The sequence below is a fragment of the Pinus tabuliformis genome, chromosome 9 (assembly GCF_031772625.1).
Source record: "Pinus tabuliformis cultivar Carrire ecotype Pingquan chromosome 9, CPIR1, whole genome shotgun sequence".
Taxonomy (NCBI): domain Eukaryota; kingdom Viridiplantae; phylum Streptophyta; class Pinopsida; order Pinales; family Pinaceae; genus Pinus; species Pinus tabuliformis.
Window position 1 is genome coordinate 745,142,758 of NC_142307.1, and position 24,267 is coordinate 745,167,024.

At 39.6% G+C, this 24,267-nt stretch overlaps 1 pseudogene; it reads left to right on the forward strand.

Annotated features, from left to right (window-relative positions):
* LOC149150859 (ankyrin repeat domain-containing protein 2A-like) overlaps positions 1–24,267 on the forward strand; it is a 35,972-nt pseudogene that overhangs the window by 4,524 nt on the left and 7,181 nt on the right.

Below are 24,267 nucleotides of genomic sequence, written 5' to 3' on the forward strand. Positions count from 1 at the left end.
GACTATAAGGGGAATATCTAGGTGCAACGACAAAGACTGCTATCCTCTCTTGTGTTTCCCTCTATAGTGAGACTAATGGTGTAAGGGATCAAGGAATCCACCTTGATGTGTGTCCCCCAGTAAAATTCTTGTGAGAAACCCAATCTAGGGCTTGCCCCCATGACATTGTGATCTTCAAGGCGAAGGTATCCTAAACCTTCCAACCGAAGTCACGACAAGAGTGCTAGTAGGTGAAATTAGGGACATTGTCCCACCCCTCTGAAGAAGTTCCATCTATTTGTACAAACTCATCACCCATGTGTGATTCATTCAGCCAGAAAATTAACCTGTGTGAGTCTGCAGCCACTATCATGTCATTAGAATTCACAACAAAATTTTAAATTGAAATTTAAAAATTTCTTGAGACAATAGTATGTAATTCAAACCAAACTAGAGGTTGTCAACTCATCACGTGCAAGTGCATTTAGGTGGTCTCCTACCACACTCAATGATCATTAGTAGTACTTGACTCATAATATTAGTCACCGATATAATTTTGTATGCTAAATCATCATCATGACATAATCATGAACATGTTTGCAATTGATTAAGAACTAATGTAAACAAACACATAATGAATCCCTCATACAATTAGACATACTATTCATAAAAGACGTCCATCACAATTATTATCATGATAACATCAAACTGGAAAAATAATTATTATCACTTCCATTCATCGTAAGAGTCAAATATTCAAATCCTCAACTTGAGGTCCTTAAAGAATAATGTATCAAAGCTAATGTCATATCATGGTTTGTCAACCAAAGCAGGGCACTACATACATCCCCTCTTAACAATGGACTTCATCCCAAAGTCCTCAGAACAAGAAAGGAAAGGAAGTCAATGATGCATATCATAGGCATCCTACATTAAACTCTTGTTATCCTTGTTGTACCAGGTATCCTCAATTTGTAAATAGAGAAAACTCTCCCACAATTTTGTCTTTAAGGGAATTGTAAAAAATATTTGAGCCTCCTACTTGAAGCATCTACCACCCTATTTATTGTTTTATTTTTGTAAGTATTATCAACATCATATTCACTTGTTAACTCTACCGCCTTCCTTGTGTGGCATATAAATGGTCTTAGGTGAATATGTGTTGTGCGTTTTGACAAATAAACCCTACCTTTATGTTTTATCATTATTGATGCCAATACTTTTAGGGCACACAACGTTGTTCAACAATGTACAAACATATATATGGATATGCCAAATACATTACATCAATCTTCATTTTGCAATAAATGTGGACTACTTGGATACACATTAGTTCACTATGAACACCGTCCTAAAGTTAGTTAACAAAATCTCTACAACTATATAAGTATATTTCTCACATATTAACACAATTTCTTTCATATGAAATTAACAACATCATAGTTATATATGTTCATTGTCTATAACAATGAATATCTTTTTTTTTTTGTCGTTGGAAAAAGTCGTAATTTTCGTTAAGCAAAGAAAATTACATTTTGTAGATGCAAAAGCATATACTGTACATGGGGCTAAAAGCCCATCCAGTTTGAATAGTCAAAATAAGAGGTGTAATCCACATAGGGAGACACTGTTCTGTTACTGAGATTGCAATATAAGATAAGTACTTACTCTACGTAGAGAGTATCAAAAAACTGTCATATATAAGTCTGTTTTCATTGTGCATATATATAAAATTATATAAACAAAAAATATTTTTCAGGCTCCTTCTGAGCTGGTTAATCTGATATGTATATAAATGGTCAATGATAGTATTGATGGAAAGTTCCATCCTTCTGCTCCAGTATCCTCCACGATCCTATAGGCCTGTGCGCTGCTTCCTTGAATAGCAAATCGGCAACTGTGTTCCACTCCCTATATATGTGGTGACAAATAAATGTGTCAAATAAATTTATCAGTCTATGGACTTCTTCCATGATATGTCTCAGAGAAAATGCATTACAATTTGCATTTTTATTTATCCAGTTGCATACAGTTTTTGAATCTCCAAATAGTTGTAACTTTCTGCATTGTTTTTCTAGTGCAAATTGTATGGTATATTTTGCTGTGATAAGCTTAGAAAAATTGTTGGTCCCTCTATCTAATCCCATTCATATTTTGTAATAATGGGATGCTGAAAGGTGTAGTATAGCACTTCCCCCACATCCTGTGGCTTGAGCTGAGCTGTCAAAATATGCCCAGGGATGTGCATGGTTTATGTTTTCTAGAATGATATGCTTGGGAATAAAGCTAGCTTCATCCTCTGGAATGAGATGGTAGTTAGCTAGTATGCGGATAGTGATAGTCGGCTAGTAGGAGGAGGGGGGGATTTCTGAAAAATATATCTATTATGTGCAATCCAAATGGCCCAACAAGTAAGAATGGGAATATTTCTGGATTTCGCAGAGGGGACGGTAGTCCACCATGCTTCCCAGGATTCCCAAATTGACATGCCCTGCCCTTGTGGAAGCGAGGGTATACAAGAGAGTATAGAAATCCATAGCTCTTTTATGGATGGGCACAAAAGGAAAAAATGATCCATAATCTCGTTGTCTGCTTTTCATAGGTTGCACCAGAAGGGTCCATGAAAGGATCTTTTGCTTAAATTTTCTCCTATGTGGATCTTGTGTCTCAGAATGGTCCACATTAGGAGTCTCGTTCTGGGTGGTGCTTTTAATTTCCAAATTCTGCTCCACCAAGTTTCACATAGTGGAGGTTTCTTTGATTCCATTAGGGCTATATAACCTGCTTTTGGTGAATATTTCCTGTGTTTAGCTTGTGCCCAGATTAACTCATCCTCCCCTTTGTGTATTTTGATGTGAGATTCAATTAGGGCCTCCATGTATTCTTTCCAATGTTGTTGCCATGGCTGTGGGATCGACAATACCCTCCCATATTTCTAGGCTGCTTGTGTAAATGTAGAGCGTTCATTGTCCACTATATGGCTAAGGTGTGTGATCCCTCTGACAGTGAGATGTGTTCTAAGCTCCTCAGGGAGCCTGTGTTCATTTCCACATCCGATCCAGGGATAAATCATGATTCTGACTGGCTCTCGACTGTACTCTCCACGTGAGACCATCCTTGATAAGGGGCATTGCTTGTAGAACTGCTTTCCATATGTTTGATTTGCCAGCATAATTCCACTGAGGTTGTCTTAGCCATTCCATGAGGTTTAGAGGAGCTATATATTTAGAGATAGTTGTCCACAGACTATGCGTTGTGATTAGCTACCACCCTAGTTTGGCCGCCAGGGCTGTAGAGAAAGTGTCTAGGCTTTTAATTCCCCATCCTCACCATTTCTTTGGGAGAGTTAGGGATTCCCAATGGGTCCAAGAAAAAATCTTTCCCGGTTGCTTCCCTTTCCACAAGAATCTGCAACATAGGTTTTTGATTCTTGCAAGGATTCCCCTAGGTATCCATGCTAATGACATCCAATATACTTGGGTTTCTTCCAGAACTGCTTTGATGAGGATCAACCTTCTTGCTTTTGATAAATATTTGTGGTACCAGATGTTAAGCCGTTTTTCCATTTTGGTGATGAGCTAGATCTAATTAGCGTTCTTATATCTAAGGGGCTTTAATATGTAACCCAAGTATTTGAGGCCCTAATCCAATTGCTATCAGGTATAGGGAAATATTTGTAGGGTGTAATGAATCTTGTATGGAGAACACTCTATAACCGTAATAGTGGACTTTGCATTGTTCATCATCATGCTAGTGGCCGATAGGAAGATAGAAAAAGTGTTAAGGAGAGAAGTCAAGTCACCAATACTCCCATTAAGGAAGAGAAACACATCGTATACAAAGAGCAAGTGTGTTAGTGTGCATCCATCAGTGATCCAGATACCTATTAGCCTACCTCGATGATGTTCCTCCTTTAAGATGCGGCTGAGACCCTCCATGATGAGTAAGAAAAGTAACGGGGATAGTGGGCATCCCTATTTGAGGCCTCTCTCGGAGTGAAAGAAAGGTGAGGCCGCCCCATTTATAAGAATACTGAATGATACATTAGTAATGCACCACATAATCCATCTTATGAATTCATATGGAAAACCTAAATGTGTTAAGATCACTCTAATATATAGCCAATTTACTTTGTCAAAGGCTTTCGAGAGATCTACTTTAAGGACCATACCTTTGAGCTTCTCAGTCTGTATAGAATGTAGGATTTCTTGAGTGGTTCCTGTTAGTGTCAGTCTTTGAAACCTTCCTCTAGTGATCAAACATGCTCTTACAAAGTGATTTTAAGGTGTCAAGGTCAAATTTTGTCATTTCAGTGAGTCTTCAAGCAAAATTTGGTCACTAGGTATTAGGCCTAGGGTTTGTTTTCACTCCTTTCAAAGTTGTCCAAATGTCGGTCCATGTTACCATTCAGCTGAGTGTACCATCATTTATATGGTTTTCATCATCATGTCAGGTTCCAATGGGTCATTTTACACCTTGTTCATGCTTCAGTTGTGCCTAGGTAAGGTTCATTTCCCTCTCCTAGGGTTTTGAAGGTAATTTCTCTTGTATGGTCAAATCATTAGCCAAACTTCTATCATGATGCTCATACACCTTCCCCTATCCTTAATGTACATTATTAAACACTTCCCATCATTGATATCCCTCAAATTCCTCATTTTCGCACAAACCCTAGTTTCTTGCTACAATTTGACAATTTTCTAGGCTAGGCCTGTGTTTTGCCCTTTTGGACCTCTTATCCTCACTCAATCTTTGAAATTCCACTTTCCCCTGATTCTTAACATCCCTCCCTACTTCCCAAAATTTTCTCAAGAATTTAGAAGCCCCTTATCCCCTTCATTTCACTTCATTTCGACAAATCCCTGTTCCACACATCGGGATAGGTTTTACTCCAATGATGTTTTTGAGCAAGAAAAGACGAATTTGGGAAAACTGAGAGAGGTTTTTGTTCACAATAGGTCACGAAAGAAAAACCTTCTTCACTTTTCACACAGGTGTCATGGTTTTATAGAAATGTCAAAAATACAGTTTCCTTAGGAGAATTGATGCACCTCTGAAGTGACTTTGGGAAAATCAATATTTCTCCTAGCTTGGTTGGCCAAATGACTTGCTTGATGAGTCAAATGATAACTAGAAATAAAGCGATTTCCAATGAGATATCATGAGCTCAATTTGGGGTTGAGGAAGACCTTCAAAAGTTGGCTGCAACAACACTCTGCCTTTAGGCAGCCTCATTTTTCACATTTTGACCAGTCTTGGGAGATTTGACTTTTGACAGGGAAAATGAACTCTAAATTGAAAAATTCAAGTTGTGTTGGAAAGTAGACTCAATAATATTTCCAACGAGCTATCCTCTGCCCAATTTGAACACCAGGAAGGCCTCCAAAAGTGTCTTTAAAAAAGCGATACGCACCTGTCAGCTAGCACGACACACCTGTTGAGTGCGACACACTTGGTGCAGGTTTTACACTGCAACTTGAACGGGCACGACGCACCTACCTTCTTAGCCCAAATTTCACTCAAATCATTTTGCCAAGCTCCAAATTTGTGCAATCTTCATTCAACAAGTAAGTGAAGCATTCCATAGTGCCATTGCAAAAGTTTTGATCATCATTCATGGTGTGTAAATAGGTGAAAAGGAAAACCCTAGTTTGTTGCACAGTCACATTCAAAAAACTGTCTAGGGTTTCAAAGTTGTCATTGTTGCTGTTTTCTCCCCTTGCATCAGTTACATTCCCCTTCACTACATTTCACTCATCTCATTTCCCCCTTCCCTCTTTCATTCACATTCATCTATTCCCCTATCCCCAAAACTAAAAACCCTAATACCTAATCCCACTACTCCCAAACCCTAATTGGCATCTCTAAACCCTAATACCTAATTCCTACTATCCCCAAACCCTACAAGCCCTACTCACATCACCAAACCCTACACACTCTCCCTAAAACCCTACACACTTATCCTACTCACTCCCTAAACCCTAATCACATCCCTAAACCCTGTTCATACATACATTTCCACACTCCCTTCCCCATACACTCTGCCCATTCCATTCCTCCATCCTATTCCATACTATTATCCACAAACCATTCATATATAATCACATTTTTCAAAACCAAGGGAAAACAGTGGAAAGAGACAGTGAATATGACTATGATAAGCAGCAAAGCAAAGGTAAAGAGAAGATGCACGAGGATGATGTAGATGACAAACAAGAAAGAAAACAAACAATTGGAGGATAAGCAAATCCTAATGGAGCTAGAAATGTTGAAACTGAAGAAGCAAAATGACGAAGAGGACCATGTCACTTTGACTTCCATTGAACAAGAGATAGAGAATGACAAGGAGTCTTGGTTGGAGAAGATGAACATGCACTTGGAGAGGCTATTGGACAAGGCTAACAAGGAGAAGGACATGTTGCGGCACATGGCCTATCACTATTTGGCGAGAAACAAAGTTTGCAAAGCGAGAATTAGGACTTTGAAGGCCAAGTTGAGGAAAGCTTTGAGGAAGAGGAAAGAGCAAGACAAGCACGAGATTTTGGCTGAGGCTTCCTTAGCCCAACATAGCACTTGATGCAGGACACTCAGCCCAAATTTCAAGAAATTTGGGATACTTTTTGTCAATTTTGAATTTTTGGAGCAAAACACAGGTTCTTTTGCCTGGTGCGTCGCGCCACCTAGTGCGTGCTTTTGCTAGGGACCTCCTTTGGAGGAAAAATCAACATTTTTGGATTCCTCAAGAAAAAATATGAATGCCCACACATGGCCAATAAATTTTGTCAAGTATTGAGCTTCCAAAAGGGTCAAAAACACCTCAAAAATGCCATTTCTGCCCCTTTTTGGCCACATAGGAAGCAGTGTCGGGAGAACTCATTTTTGGAGGGGAAAATGGACACCAAATTTAGAAATTCCACCTATTCTGGAAAGTAGATAGACAATCCTTTCCAACAAGCCTACTTGGAGAAAATTTGGTGCATGGGAAGGCCTCAAAAATCAGCTGCAAAAAGGCGCGATGCATAGGGACAGAGGTGCGGCGCATAGGATGGAAAATTGACTTTTTTGCCAAAAAACTCTATTTTTTTGCCCATTTTTTTCTCAGTTTGACTTTTCTCTCTCTCATAGGCAAACTCATGATGTAATTTGATGTAACTTGATGGAATTTGATGTAAATATGCTAAAATTTCACTCATGGAGGTAGATACATCATGAAAAGGTAGTTTGAAACTGAATGAATCAGTTTCCTAGGTTTTAGAGGCAAGCTCTTCCACTACCTACTTTTCAGTTCTTAGTTTAGATCTTGTTGAAACAACTCCTAAACTCATGAATTCAACCCCGAAATCTTAGTATGAGTTGTTTGTTGCCTATATCTAGTAGTTTTTCAGTCATTGGAAAAGGTTGGACTATTTTGAATGCTTTGAGCATTATTGTACATTCATTTCTGTAGTTTGGCAAAGGAATAGACCAGGGTTTGCAAAACATTGTGGGATTCTTATGGCAACTTGATTTGGTATTGTTTTTCTTTCTATAATGCAAGTTTACATGTGTTTATGTATGCCATCATCTCTCTTTGTTCATCTTAACTAAATGAATCAAGGAAAAAGGTAGAATTTATTGATGTTGCAGTATGCCATCATCTCTCTTTGTTCATCTTAACTAAATGAATCAAGGAAAAAGGTAGAATTCATTGATGTTGCAGTATGCCATCATCTCTCTTTGTTCATCTTAACTAAATGAATCAAGGAAAAAGGTAGAATTCATTGATGTTGTAGTGCTCTACCTAGGGTTTGTTTAGTTATTTATGTTTTCAGCGGTTTGAAGAGGATCCCTGAGACCTTCATGCCCTCTCCAACTCCTCACCAGTCTTAAGACTCTCCATTTCACTTATTTCAAAGTACTAAACCATTTTCCTACCTCAAGCCAAAGAAACCTCTGCAAGACTGTGTCCATTCCCCGGACCCACATCTACCTTTCACATTTGAGCCAGCAAACCAACATCAAATTCAATCAAACTCTTTTGAGCATATACCTAGCCTAAAATCAGTCTTTACATCAGTCATCTCAAACCTCATTGATCATATTTTCCTGAGATTGACTAGGAGAGAACCCTCTCCCGACCTGGTAGGGCTAGCTACCAGGTTAAGCGTGGTTTGATGTTACCCTAGATCCTACCTTTCTGACCCTGAGGTAGATCCAAGACTTAACAGTTCTGATAGCTTCATGGATCTGTCTATTATAAAGGAAGGAAAATTGTTCAACTAAGATGTTCTTAGACAGGATCGGCTTGAGGCGATTGGCTATGATCTTGGAAATGATCTTGCAGATATAGTTACACAAGGAAATGGGCCGAAAGTCATTGAAAGAGATAGGGTTGTCAGATTTGGGTATGAGAGTGATGAAGGTTGATTTATAGGCATCATACATTCTTCCACTGGATCTGCATTCTTCAATAACTTTTAGGAGGTCCCCTCCCAGAATTTCAAAGAAATCCAATTAGAATTCCACATTCCATCGGTCCGGGCCTAGGCTTTTGTCTTGTTTAAACCATTTTAGGGTGGCTTCCAGTTCTCCCAAGGTGACTTCCTTTGTCAATTCCATAACATCCTTCTGGTCAACAAACCTTGGAAATATCTGAGTTGTTCTCATGATTTCAGCTAGGGTAGCATTTGGAGGGGCCTTGTATATGTTCCTGAACTGAGTTGTAGCCAAGGTTGCTAGCCAGGGGAAGGTATTCACTATTTCAACTTGTTCATCTTCTAACTACCAAATAGTATTTATCGCTTTGCGCCCATTCACGAATTTGTGGTAGAACTTGGTATTGTCATCCCCTTCCTTAAGCCAAATGGCTCTGCTTCTCAGTCGCCAGCTTTCTTCCCTATCCTTGAGTATCTGACTCCTATTAGCCAGAAGGGAGGTTAGATGGTCTTTGTGTTCAAGGGAAGAGTATATTCCCCATGTTCATTCTCAAAAGCCTCTATTGCCTCTTCAGTCATCTTAAGGATAAGGTCTTCCAGGGTTCTCTTTTTGTGTGCCCATTTTTTAGAGAGATTCTTCAGTTCTCTCAGGTGTTTTGCAAAGCCTTATGAGATTGTCCTCCCTGCAACAAGGGGGTGAGCCTTCTAGAATTCAGTGACTAGTCTGATGTATTATGCGTCTCTTAGCCATGCAAATTTGAATTTGAAGGGAGCTTTTGGTTTGTACATACCACCTCTTATTTCTAGATAGATCGACCTATGATCTGATAAGCCCCCTGAACCAACCCACTATCTAACTCGTTGGCCCATGTTCAAAAAATTCTCCTTGATGAGGAATCGATCTAGTCTCCTGGAGAGGCTGTCCTCGCCTGATCTATTGTTTTTCCAAGTAGGTTGGATTTTGGAGGAGGGGATATCAATAAGATTATGTTCCAGTATGGTCTCAAAGAAATCTGAGAGGTTATCTCTTTGTGCATTATGCCCCCATGATTCTGCGAATCCAATGGAGAAGTTTAGGTCCCCCCCCCCCAAAATGAGCTTATCCTTTTGAAGGATGTGAGATTTTAGCAGCTTGTTCCAGTATTCTTCGCTATTGTGACAAGGGCCATAGATGTTAATAATCCTAAGCTCTGTATTGAGTTCAGAAGAGTATATATCTACTCCTATGTGGCCTGAGCTTCCCAAAATGTTGCAGATTTTGATGGAGCGGGTGTTTACTCCCAGAGCGAGTCCCCCAGATCGTCCAGTTGCATCTAGAGCGTGAAAAGTCCATCCAGGTAGCCATGATTCAAGAAGGTGAGTGATGACACTGGCCTGTCCTAGGGTTTCTTGTAGGAAAAGGATATTAAAGGGTTCAGATATAAACAATCTTCTCATGGCTAACTTTTTTTCAAGGCTAGCGAACCCTCTACAGTTGAAAGATAACAGCTTCATGGAGGGGGGTGCCCAAGGGTATTCACTGCTCTAAGTACCCAGTCGATGGAATGTTGTCTGCCAGCAACAATCTCCTCCCCGGCTTGTTGCTTGGCTTTTGATAAGGAGGAGGGTCTGCCTCGAGGCTGCTTGAGAGGTGGGGGAGAGGAAATCAGGCCAATACCCAGGGTATCAGGAGCCTGTGATCGAATCCGAGAGCGAAGGGGGTATCTGGTGGTTGGAGGGTTTGGTGGAGGGGTGGATGCAGGGATGGAGGAGATGGCTTGAGGGTCCTCAGGAAAATATGGCGGGGTGCAGGAGATGGTGGGGGAGGAGGGTTTAATGGGGCAAGCCAGAGATATGGGAGAGTTATTGATGTGGACAAAGGGCTGAATAAAATTTGTATCAATGCAATGTGATGAAGCAGTAGAATAAGCAGAGGAGGAGGTTGAATTCAACATACCCGTGGAGAATGCAGCCTCAACAGCTGCCCTTGCTCTGGTTAGGGGTGGAGAGGGTGGACCGAAGGGTGCTTTTCCCCGCTTCTTCCTGGCCTCCTTTGAAGGTGATTTCTCTGCATCCGTCTGTGCCAAGTTTGCTGCTTCTTCAGCTAAGGTGGGGCTACCCTATGATTGTGAGATTTTCTATGGAATTAACTTCACCTTTGCTCCCTCTCTCACCTTCCTATTCAAAGGGCAGTCCTTGAACAAATGTCCCACCTTGTGGCATCGTCTGCAGTGAAACGAGACTCCTTCATAATCTAGAGTTTGATGCCGAGAGAAGGTTCTCCATTGCAGTGTGATATGCTCCTGTAGGTCTCCACTAATGTCTAGGTGAACCAGAATCCTGGCATACGCCATCATGCCAGTAGCCAGATAAGATCTATCATGCTTTAGATAGGTTCCAAGTGTGTTGCCGATGCGACAGTAAATATCCTCCGATTAGAATTGGAGGGGTAATCCAGGGAGCTGAATCCAAATAGGCCCTACTCCTATCTGTTCTTTTTCCAGATCAAAAAGAGGGTTCCATCGATGAAGAAGGACTGGAGCATGTTCAAAGTGCCAGAAGGAAGACATGACCCAATTTGTGTGCTCGACTCTGGCAAAGCATAGAGCGAACCAACCCTTAACAAAAGTTTGAACAAAGGGAAGGTAGGCTAGGTGCTGCCCCATACCTCAGAGGTCCACAACTTAAGTCTAGCTGCTGTGTAGCTTCTGCCATGGATCCTTCCCACCAGCACGCGGTCCATTGTGTCCATTGTATCGCCCCACTGTATATCTTCCCCTAGTCTGATAATTATGTCTTCATCTTTTGATTTGAAACACTTTCGCTTCTTGATTGGTCTAGCAGCGTCTTTAGGGGCGTCCGATCGATCCTCTGGCTGAGTAGGGTTTGAGGGAGGGTTTTCAGTGTTGAAATGGTCGACCGAAAGGATAGGTTCCAAAAGCGGGGGAACTACTGAGTAGCTACCAGATGGTGGAGCCGCAGATGATGTGGCTTGAGGGTTTCCATGAGTCGGATTCAGGTGTCCTTGGGGGTAGCTTAGAGAGTCGTCAGGTTGGGGGTGGAGGGGGTTATGCGAAGATTCAACGGGAGGGTTAAGGTGGATGCAGGCAGATGCAAAGTTAACTACGGAAGGTGACTGTGGCAGAGAGGATGGAACCGACCATACCGGAGGAGGCTTGGAGAAGGTCACGGTGGAACAGGAGGGTCTTGAGATCAAGGGTAGACTAGCAATGGTAGCCGTTAGATCGCAACAGAAGGGGAGGAGGTCTTTTGCGGAGGAGTGAGGAGTTGTCCAAATGTTAACGTCCTCCAATGGGTCCTTCGAGTAATCCACTAGGTCTAGCTCCATGCATGTTCTCAGAAGTTCTCCGCCAGCTACCTCCAGGACTATCTTAACTGTCGCCGCAATGGGATGTCAGAAATTGGAAGGTATGCAGCAAGCAGGGTAGAGGACGAGGTTTACAACACCATTACCGTTGCTTGGTCGGGTTACCGGAGCTGCCGCGGTGTAGTTAGCTGGAAGTACCACATGGCAACAACTAAGGTAGGTATGGCATAGGTAGGGTGCAAGCGTGTCTCTGATCGACTACAGAACTCTAACCCTTTTCAGACAGGCGGTGCAGCTCCATCGCGGTCCCCTCTATAATAATGAATATCATACAAGAGAATGTACAAAATAGTGAGTGACCATTAACTCAAAACCACATGAATAGTGGAGCTACATCAATGTGCGTCAATGCCTCTTGGGAATTTATCTCAACTGCATCACTTACACCAATCAAGAAATGGCTCTTAGTCTAGGACTTGCCACATAGTAGATCTCCTTTAACACGGAGATCATTAATGCAATTATATGATTATGCTCCAAAAACCATATAATTATATGATAAGATCCAAAAACCTATCACTCAATCTCAACCTACCAAGAATAGTAATAATCCCCGTGAAATTATTAGATGTCACATATTTGAACCTGAGAGTATTGCATTTATAAGTGCCAGTATGTCAAATCATCATTGTCTCAACAATCACCTAAGCCAAACTCCTTAACGTATCACACACAATGCACATCTCTACTATACATATGTTGGAGATAAAGCAATTGCATGTTGCTTCTTCTAATATAATAAAGGATTTGACATGAAACATAAATCAAGATGTTGGTTCCACGAGGTACATGTATCAACCCTATTTTTTTTTGTATCCCTTTAAGAGTAAATTATCTCTAATCCATGAAAATTTCAATCCCCAAATCCATTTTTCATTCAAATAACTTAGTATTCTTTTATACTCTCCAATGAGATCTTCCATGTATCCAAACATTTTTTCAATCCTTGCAGAGGTCAAGTTCTCTTTGTATAATGTTGTGCACATTGTTTTCCTTGTTTCAACTTGATTGACCCATTTTCCATTGGTATGAAGCCCATGTTACAATCTTCCATTTGGATTTTCTTGGTTGGATTCATGGCATAGTTTAATGGGAATATGAAAATTCATTCTCATACCAAAATAGTAATATGATACTCCAATACCAACATCTTCAAAGATTATTTTATGTCTTTATTCACTACTTCAATATCAAACTTAACATTACCTAGCATAATTAAATCAACCTAAATATCTCAAGAAATAATCCTCCGCTTATACTGATCTTTTCATCGTATTTAGATTTGCAACATTTCTTTAATATTATGACTTCATTCATATAATCATCAATTCATGCATACCATGCTTCAAGTGTTTGCTTCAATCCATACATTTTTTTTTTGGTTATTTATAGATAGGTTGGGATCTCAGAGGTTGTTCCATAAAGACAATTTCATCTATCCACTCATAAAGAAAAACAAATATAATTCACATATTATATTTAACAACGTATCCATCTATAAGATGTTGCATGGCTAACACAATATTTATGATCGCCATGTTTAGTTACAAGAGAAAAGTTGCTTCATAATTGAATCATTCCTTCGGTGAATAACATTTCACTAGGAACCACACCTTGTACTTATCAGCCTTGAAGATCCCTTGGTAGTGCATCACTTTCTTATCAATTTTGAACGACAAAGCTCTTCCGCTAGATTTCTTTGTTTTATATTCATGTCAATGGTTGAAAATGAGAGTGAAGGATTTATACATCTCCCTTGTAATATCAACAAATCGAGCAATCACAGCGAGATAATTAAAACTAACCAAACATGTTTATTCATATTATGTTTTATTATAGCTGACTTAGTATTTTTATTTAGAGAACATTTTATTTTTACTTTAAAAGAGGTACATATCAACACCACGTTAAGTAGCGACGAATTGCACATCACCCTCATATTGGAATGATTATGCCTAGGTTGTTATTGCAAAAACCATCACTAGAGAGAAGAAACCTTGCACTCGAGAGAAAAATAAATAAATTAAAATTGTAGTGTCACCGACTCACAACAAAGAGAATGCAAATCAAAGGGGAGAAATCTAGCATCAATTTCTAAATTATACATAATGAGAGACCTAAACAATTCATCCAAGCATCAAGATCTGAAGTAAATGAAGATAAGGAGTTCAAGAAAAATATAACACAATTCTTGTTAAAATTGGAAACCAGGGCAAAACTTCAGGTGGGCCATCTTATTCATGGCTAATAATATTTTTATTAGATTCCTCTCGTCGAGAGGTTTAGGATTGATATAAAGATCATCCAATTCCGATAAGTATTCATGGAGATATGAATTTATTTTGATTATGGAATTATTATCAAGCCGACCTACAACTCATGTAGGCTCAGAAGCCCAACAGTCGCATCTATTCACCCACCAACGTTGTGTATAAATATAAGAGGAATTTTCCTCATTTAGACTCACTCATCTCATCACATCTCTCTCTCTCTACTGCGCAGATATGAGTCTCTTCTCTACTGCGCTGAAATGGGTCTCTCTCTCTCACACATGTGAAGCCGGAAGCTGTTGAATTTGAAGCTGCAACTGCAGAAGTAAAGATTGACTTGCGTGGCCTAGAATATCTCCTCTTTGGAACTGCGTTGTAGGTTCATCTGAACCTCCTTTGAAAGCCGCAACTTTTGGTGGTGGAATGAAGTCAATCCGACGAACGGTTTGCAAGATATCGACTGCCCTAGTTTGAAGCCGGAAACTGCTGAAACTGAAGCTGCAACTGCAGAAGTAAAGATTGACTTGCGTGGCCTAGAAGATCTCCTCTTTGGAACTGCACTGTAGGTTCATCTGAACCTCCTTTGAAAGCCACAACTTTCTGTGGTGGAATGAAGTCAATCCGACGAACGGTTTGCAAGATATCGACTGCCCTAGTTTGAAGCCGGAAACTGCTGAAACTGAAGCTGCAACTGCAAAAGTAAAGATTGACTTGCGTGGCCTAGAAGATCTCCTCATCTGAACTACGCTGTAGGTTCATCTGAACCTCCTCTAGAATTTGAAACTTTTGGTGGTGGAATGAAGTCAATCCGGCTGTCGGTTTGTGAGATATGGTCTGCCCTAGTTTGATAATGAAGCCGCTAATGCTGATGCTACTGATCTAGGTTTGCTACTGCTGATATGAATCAGATTTATTGTACTATTTTATCTCTGCTGAATTATTGAAGATAAAATAAGATTTGATCAAAGGGTTTCCCCACACATTGTGGGGTTTGTCCCTGGGTAGCCGCCACATCTTGTGTCTCTTGTCTTGGCTTGTTTTCTGTCGATCGTTTAATGTTCTATATGCACTTTACTTTATGTACATGTGATTGCTAATCGGTGGAATATAATAAGAAAAAGAAGTAAACTGTTATGAGCATAGAACATACCATAACTTAACATGGTATCAGAGTTGAGGTGAAGACAAAGCCCGAGCAAGAGCTAGAGCAATCATTGAAGAGAAGATTGGCAAGGCTATCCTAAAAGAACTATGGGGTCCTCAACACTCTTTCCTGCCGAAGACAAGCTCCGTGAGAAAGCTGACTATCACGGATGAAAGATGTCTATCGATCTAACCCTTGAAGATCAAGGAGTGCTGGACCATGTAAGAGGCAATATTGTTGAGCCTTCATTAAATGCATCTGCTGCTGCCTGGAACAAATGGAAAAATGGAGAAGTCAAAACAAAGAAGATCATCCGGGACTCTATCGACAAGCGCTTGGTGGCCTACATCTCTGATCTAGACACCTCCAAGGAAATCTACGACAGACTGGTGAGTTTATTTAAAGTTAATGATGCAAATCAAGTTTTGTTTCTTAGAAATAAGCTGAGGGAAATCAAGAAGGGTAAAGATGAAAGTATGCAAGCATACTTCTTAAGAATCACCGAGATCAAGAACGATCTCCTATCTATTGGGGAAACTATTACTGACAGAGAAATGGCACTCACAACTCTTGAAGGATTACCATCTGAATGGTATGTGTTCAGGACTACTCTTCTGAACTATAATGTAATTCCTGGTTTCGAGGAATTAATGGTTAGATGCATTCAAGAAGAAACAAGGGAAGAAGTGTAAGAAATGCCCATGCCTAAAGGTCCTCCTGCTGCCTTTTCTTTTCATGCAAAGAAAAGAAATAATTCCGGGACTAAATAAAAAGGAAAGGCTGGACCTAAGGCTAGAAGAAAATGACGATGTTACATTTGCGATAAAGCAAGTCACTATGCAAGGGAGTGCCCTGATAGAAAGGACTCACTCTAGGACGATGATCAAAATCCCTCTGATGGCAATCAAAGGAATGACAAATTCAACAGCAAAGGTAAGAGGAGAGCTGGGAATCAAGGAAGAGGACAAGCATTCGAGAAGGCCAAAAATTCCAGGATGTATTAAATGCACCTAACCTCAAAAAGAACCTAGTGTCCATCTCGGGAACGGAAGACAAAGGCTACAAGGTAACCTTCAGCGATGGCAAGGTATGTATATGGAAAAATAATGTTAAAGATGCCTTTACTCTTGGGTTTAGTGTTGATTCATTATATCAGGTCGATGGAAGTCTGCTAGGTGTCATGTCTTATGACACATCTCTTCAGTCCGAACTTTGGCATTAGAGGTTTTACCCCCTTCATTATAAAGCTATACTCGGTGTAAGACAAATGGTGATAGGGATGCCCGAATTCTGAATAGAGAATGAAGGTGTATGTCCAGGATGTGCTGAAGGAAAGCTCAAAAGGGGACCATTCCCCTCAAGCCAAAGCAAGACCTCTGATATATTACAATTGGTTCACTCGGGCATACCTGAGGTTGGCATTAAGAGGGAGACTACTACACCACATACTCCTGAGCAGAATGGTGTGGTGGGAAGGAAGAACCGCATGATGATGGAAGCTGTCTGGGCCATGCTACATGATCAAAGACTTTTGATGTTTCTATGGGCTGAAACTACAATCACCGTCGTATATGTACAAAATTGATGCCCTCATCAAGCATTAGGTTCCAAGACTCCTAAAGAAAAGTTCACCGCAAGGTGAACAATCTTTCGACTTTGAGGAGCTCTCAAGAAGCCAACACCAGGGAACCGAAAGAAAAGGATGATGAATCAATGTCTGATGTAGAAGAACCCATGGATCTGATAGATTCTCATCCACATGAGCCTTCCTCTTCTAGGAAGAGGCCTTCATGCTTAGGGGGATACTTTATGATGCTAAAGGACATGCTGCACCCTGAGGAATCTTCCGTCAAAGTAAGAAACTTAATAGGTATCAAGGATACCTGACGATCATGAGCACGATCATACAAAATGAGCCTTCGTCATTCTCAGATGTCGTCAAGCATCAAGTATGGAAGGATGCTATGATCGTATAATATGAGTCTATTATGGAGAATGATGTCTGGGAAGTAGTTCCCAGACCCTGGACAAGACAATTGTTACTTCAAAATGGCTTTACAAGATAAAGCATGCAGCAGATGGAAGCACGGAAAAGTATAAGGCTCGTTTTGTTGCTTGAGGTTTCTCCCAAAAGGAAGGTATAGAATATGATGAGATATTTACACCTGTTTCCAGATATACGACCATCCGCTCGATCATAGCCCTTGCCGCTTCACAAGGATGGAACCTACATCAGATGAATGTCAAGACTGCGTTCTTGTATGGCTCGATCAAAGAAGAGGTCTACGTGGAGCAACTCGAAGGATTTGAGATTTATGATCGAAAATCTCATGTATGCAGGTTGAAGAAAGCTCTCTATGGGCTGAAGCAAGCACCCCGAGCATGGTATGAGAGGATCGATAGCTACTTGATGAAGCTGGGATTCACTAGGAGTGAAGCCGATCCTAACCTTTACTTTAAGGTTGAAGATAACAAGCCTCTCATACTGGTATTGTATGTGGATGACCTCTTTCTAACAGGTGCAGACCCTCTCATTCACAAATGTAAGAGGGAGTTGGCCTCTGAATTTGAAATGAAAGACCTAGGACTGATGCACTACTTCCTAGGACTTGAAATATGGCAGAAGCCAAGGGAAATTTTCCTATCTCAAGGGAAATATGTGGTAAAGATATTGGAAAGATTTGGTATGATGTACTACAAGCCTGTGACTACCTCGAGGATCTTAACTTTTAGAAGTTATATGGTAGTGATGTCGGACCAGATTTGGGAAATGCCTCTGAGTTTCATAAACTCATTCGCATTGATGTTCTTGGTGAACCTCCGTTCGAACATATTTTTTTGCAGTTAGCATTGTGAGCTCATATTTGGTTGAGCCTCACCGGATTGATGCCAGGAATCTTCTGAGATGTCTTCAGGACACAATCTCTCATGGATTAAGATACACTGCCAGAGATGTGAGACTACTTGGATATACTGATGTTGATTGGGCAGGCAGTGTGGTGGACTGTAAGAGCACTTCCGGGTGCTGTTTCACCTTGGGATCTGCTTCGATATCCTAGATGAGCAGGAAGCAGAAGTCGGTGGCTTTGAGCACCGCCGAAGCAGGATATATTGTTGCTAGCATAACCTCGTGTGAGGTAGTCTGGTTGCGAAAGCTCTTCAGTGAGCTATTTGGATTTACATTGGATACCACTGTGATTCTCTATAACAACCAGAGGTGGGATTCGATTATTGAGGAATCCCGTATTCGTCGATTGCTCCAGCAGATAGACATCATCTTGGATATGGTAAGTTGATGAGCAAGGAGGCTCCATCGCATTAAGATGATGTACAGGTTGATACACCTTGTCAAAGCCCCGAGGAAAGATCTAATCTGTGATTTTCCCAAACGAATTGGAGTCGGTAAGAAACCCTTGTACAAGGGTCCTGCATGTTGCATACATTGAGCTCTGGGAGCTCTGAGGGCTTGCGGTTATTACTGGAGCAACATACGACCACAGGGTGACTCACCCTCCCTGGTGGTGCACACTGGAACAAGATGATTCGCTCTCTTGTGGGACAGGATGATTCACTCTCTTGTGGAACAGGATGATTCGCTCTCCTGTGTAGCAGGATGATTAGTTCTCCTGTGAGGCCTGGATTGATGTGTTCTCCATGGCGATTGTAGCAGGATTGATGTGTTCTCCTGTGAGGCCTGGATTGATGTGTTCTCCATGGCGGCCTGGATTGATGTGTTCTCCATGGCAATTGTAGCAGGATTGATGTGTTCTCCTGTGAGGCCTGGATTGATGTGTTCTCCATGGCAATTGTAGTAGGATTGATGTGTTCTCCAGTGAGGACAGGATTGATTAGTTCTCCTGTCGAGGCATCCTACCCATGCAGTCTGGGACTCATGGGAAGTACCTCTCATCTGATCAATGAGCATGGAAATGAAGTTAGGGACCATAGTAGTACCGATGGACGCATCGTTGTAACTACCGTACTCCCTACGCTAGGATGACCTCCATTGATCTGGGATCAATGATACTGGTCTGGGACCAGTGGTAGGAGTTGTACCATACTATGACGCTGCCTTCGGGTCGGTTGAGATTGGTCTGGGATCAGTGGTACATACTCTGAGACTGACTTTGAGTCAGTGGAGGATGATATTGGTCTGGGACCATTGGAGTTGTACTCACTATGACGCTGACTTTGGGTTGGTTGAGACTGCTCTGGGACCAATGATACATACTCTGAGACTGACTTTGAGTCAGTATGATACATCCTCGATCATTTCTTCTTCTTCATAATTTGGACAAAAGCAGAGTAGAACAGAACAATGCAAGAGCAGAGTAGAATAGAACAAAAAAGTACAGATCAGTGCAGGGCAGAACAAGACAAAGCAGAACAGGCAAAATAGAGCAGAGCAGGGCAAGGGTCAGGCTGTACAAGGCAGTGCATTTGATGGATGAATAGTAACGACCGATAGACAGATTGCAGATGAAGTTCTCCATGGTTGAGAGGGAGTGTTAAAATTGGCAACCAGGGCAAAACTTCATGTGGGTCATCTTATTCATGGCTAACAATATTTTTATTAGATTCCTCTTATCGAGAGGTGTAGGATTGATATAAAGATCATCCAATTCCGATAAGTATTCATGGAGATATGAATTTATTTTGATTATGGAATTATTATCAAGCCGACCTACAACTCATGTAGGCTCAGAAGCCCAATAGTCGCATCTATTCACCCACCAACGTTGTGTATAAATATAAGAGGAATTTTCCTCATTTAGACTCACTCATCTCATCACATCTCTCTCTCTCTACTGCGCAGATATGAGTCTCTTCTCTACTGCGCTGAAATGGGTCTCTCTCTCTCACACATGTGAAGCCAGAAGCTGTTGAATTTGAAGCTGCAACTGCAGAAGTAAAGATTGACTTGCATGGCCTAGAAGATCTCCTCTTTGGAACTGCGCTGTAGGTTCATCTGAACCTCCTTTGAAAGCCGCAACTTCTGGTGGTGGAATGAAGTCAATCCGACGAACGGTTTGCAAGATATCGACTGCCCTAGTTTGAAGCCGGAAACTGCTGAAACTGAAGCTGCAACTGCAGAAGTAAAGATTGACTTGCGTGGCCTAGAAGATCTCCTCTTTGGAACTGTTTTGTAGGTTCATCTGAACCTCCTTTGAAAGCCGCAACTTTTGGTGGTGGAATGAAGTCAATCCGACGAATAGTTTGCACGATATCGACTGCCCTAGTTTGAAGCCGGAAACTACTGAAACTAAAGCTGCAACTGTAGAAGTAAAGATTGACTTGCGTGGCCTAGAAGATATCTTCATCTGAACTGCGCTGTAGGTTCATCTGAACCTCCTCTAGAAGCCGAAACTTTTGGTGGTGGAATGAAGTCAATCCGACTGTCAGTTTGTGAGATATGTCTGCCCTAGTTTGATAATGAAGCTGCTAATGCTGATGCTACTGATCTAGGGTTTGCTACTGCTGATATGAATCAGATTTATTGTACTATTTCTCTCTGCTGAATTATTGAAGATAAAAGAAGATTTGATCAAAGGGTTTCCCCACACATTGTGGGGTTTGTCCCTGGGTAGCCGCCACATCTTGTCTCTCTTGTCTTGGCTTGTTTTTTGTCGATCGTTTAATGTTCTATCTGCACTTTACTTTATGTACATGTGATTGTTAATCGGTGGAATATAATAAGAAAAAGAAGTAAACTGTTATGAGCATAGAACATACCATAACTTAACAATTCTCCCAAGCCATGCCTAGAGGCTTGAAATAGGCATTCATTAGTAACTACAAATCTTATCAGTTACTAAGTCTACACCAACACATATATTAAATAAACATCTATTAAACTTTATAACACAATTTAGATTTCCATAGGTTTAATTAGCATTTATACCATAACTAGATATCACATATAACTCTATGGTCTTCACATTGAGACTATTCCATTGATGAATGTGAGGTTTTGCTTAAAGAACAATTGACAACCTTGCAAATACGATAAAAAGAATAACTTAGTAAACAAACTATCGATCATTCTTCAAAACTAAAAATAAGCAATTAGTTGACCCCACCGAGGAGATAATTCATAATTTGTAAATGTGACAGTATTCAACTTTGAACCATCTAAACCTTATCTAATCAACAACATAGCATAACATGTTGTGTTTATCCTGTGTAAATATATTGCTCTTAGATGCCTTTAAAACAATCAAACCTTTATATTATACAACCATGCTCTTTTTATCACTGAGAAGAGGATATCAAGATGGAGCTTATGGCTTCTGAGAAGTGAATATCAAGATGGAGCTTATGGCTTCTTATTAAATTTAACATGCCATAATTGTTATTCAAATTAAATTGGTAGTATTTACTTACTGAAGTTATCAACAAAGATATAACTTTTTCTTTTTCTTTTTAAAACTCGGAATTTAAGAACCCAAATATTTGTTGATTTAAATTATTAACAAAAATTATAGCTAAACTCATAATTGAAGAAAATTTAGTCACTAACTCATAACTTTGTGATCAACCTTTAGGGGTTTAAATCATGGAAGCTAATAAGTGAATCAACTAATGGGAAAATAGCACCAATAAAAACAAAAAAAAATTAAAAAATGTACCATTAAAATGGACATGTAATTACAGAGAGTAGTAGCTTGAATGCTAGGGTTGCGGGTTTGCATACAGATTGAGAATGAAGTATATGAAAAAGAAATATAGATATATCAAATGCCACTCTAGTGAGAAATATATAACACTACAAATAGTACGCAATCACCTTTCATCTCACACACATATTACATGCCAATTCAATAAGGTGAAATATATAAGTGAATATAATTGTTCAACAACAATGTTAAACTAATCTTATTTACTATCCATTTTTACTAGATAATCTACTTATTTATCCATTTTAATATTTTCTAATATTAGTTCTCAAAATTATGTTTGGATAGTCATACATTTATAAATAAAAACCACGTAGATTTATATATATAAACCACATACCGCATTGTTTAAAGAGTTTTTGGTAAATCGACTCTTTTTTTTAAAGATAAAATCATGATATATTCTAGTCACTAAAAAGATGGACCATTTTACATTGGTCAATTTAGAAAATTAATTTGAAAAATCAACGTGGTTAGATAATTGTGCTTCTACATGTCAAAGTTGTTGTGCTAGCACTTGACATGTTTCCCTCATTGACATGGTGTTTCACAAGCTGCTATTTATTCTTCAACATACTTATGGAACAAGTTGGTTTTTAGTTTATATCCTTCCAGTGCTAAAACTTGCTTAGCTATTTTATTTTAATCATAATACCTTTAAGCAGCTTATAGTATATTTTTATCAGAATAGTATACATTTTTTACCAAACATGCACGAAGAGAATTATCCAAGATGAGAAACCTTGAAAAAATGGTCACAAAACTGATATGAAAAAAATCAAATTTATCAAGATATTAATCAGCATGGTTTTGTGAAATAAGCACACCGTACTTAGATAATTTTTCGTGAGAACTCAACTATTGAGTTACCACCCTATTGAATCTAGAGAATGGGTGCATCAAAATTCATTACGAACTGTTCTTTAATCTTTAGGTCCATTGTCAAAAGCTGAAGAGTACTAGAAAGAACGTCGTTTCCAGAGCAAAAAGCGACGATATTTTTTTTTATTTTTTTTTTTAAAGACAACTCGCCACCTATATATATTGTGATTAATGGCCATATATCTCAGCAGCAAAATGTTTTATTTCTCAAATGTGCGCATACTTAGCTTGTCTCAAACCAACACAAGATAAGTTTTAATTTTGAGAGTGGTAAATGAGTTTTTATTGAAGTCTCGAGGATGTGGTTTAATAGTTAAGTGAGGAGATTTGGTTCCCACAAATCTTGCGAACGAATTTTGAGCAAGACTATATATACCTGAGAGTTGCTTTAAACACAAAGTTGAAAAAAAAGATGAGCCAATATTGAAAATGCGCCTTTATTGTATGATCATTTCTCTTAAAGATTTCCGCTCCAATATCTTTCTTCTAATTTCATTTTTGTAACAATCATCTTTTCTCTTTTGTTTCCGTTTCAACAATCCATCTCTAGATTCCACCTTTTTCTTGAAATAATTAACAAATCTAACAAATGAATGAAGGGAAAATAGCGATTATCTCGCGCATCCCTAACTGTTTCGTTTTGATTAACTCCAACGCCTAAACATATTGGTTTTTGAGGTATGTTCAATAGCTACCAAGAGACTAATATTTTCTGTATATTTGTGGACAATTTAGCAATTTTATGGTGTTAAGCCATATAGAATGAATATATTAGCCACTTTTAACGCCATTACAGATGGTCTTGTATAATGCTTCACCACATCCCTTGTATTTTGGAAGAAACATCATGACTTCGACTTCCTTTTTTTTTAAGAAGAAAAAAGAACAACATCTTTATTAAAAAATTCATTTACATTTGCATACATCAATACTTCATGATCACTTAGCAATATCGGAAAACCATGATTGAAAAAACTCACTCAGCAATATCGAAAAACCATGATTGGAAAAGATCTAAACAGAGCCACAAGATGGAACATCCAAAGAGAGGAAATTACATTTCCAGAATCCCATACGATGAAATAGGTAGAAAGCAACAAAAAGTCAGGAAAACTACTAGAAAACATAGTACATAACATAAAACATAACCTCCATCGAAGGGTTGCAAAAAAAAGTGTGAACTGAGCCAAGGAACCGTGTTTATACTTCAAAAAAAACCTTCACCTTGAACCAAGTTGTGAACCAGATGCTCATAAAAGAATAGCCCAGGGAAATGGAGAATCCACATTTGGAAAAGACATCTGCAATATGATTTTTCTCTCTATAAACCGTTGGTATTAAGAGACATTAAACATACACACAGTAAAAATATATGGAGAAAAAATGAATGGGAAACTGAATCAAATACACAACAAGAATACACAAAATCAAGGAAACCTCCACGGGGCAAGGGATTGGAAACTTATTAATCAAAGATGATTCTCCATGGTTACAAGCCTCTCAGGCAATCCAAATTAATATGGGCTACTTTGTT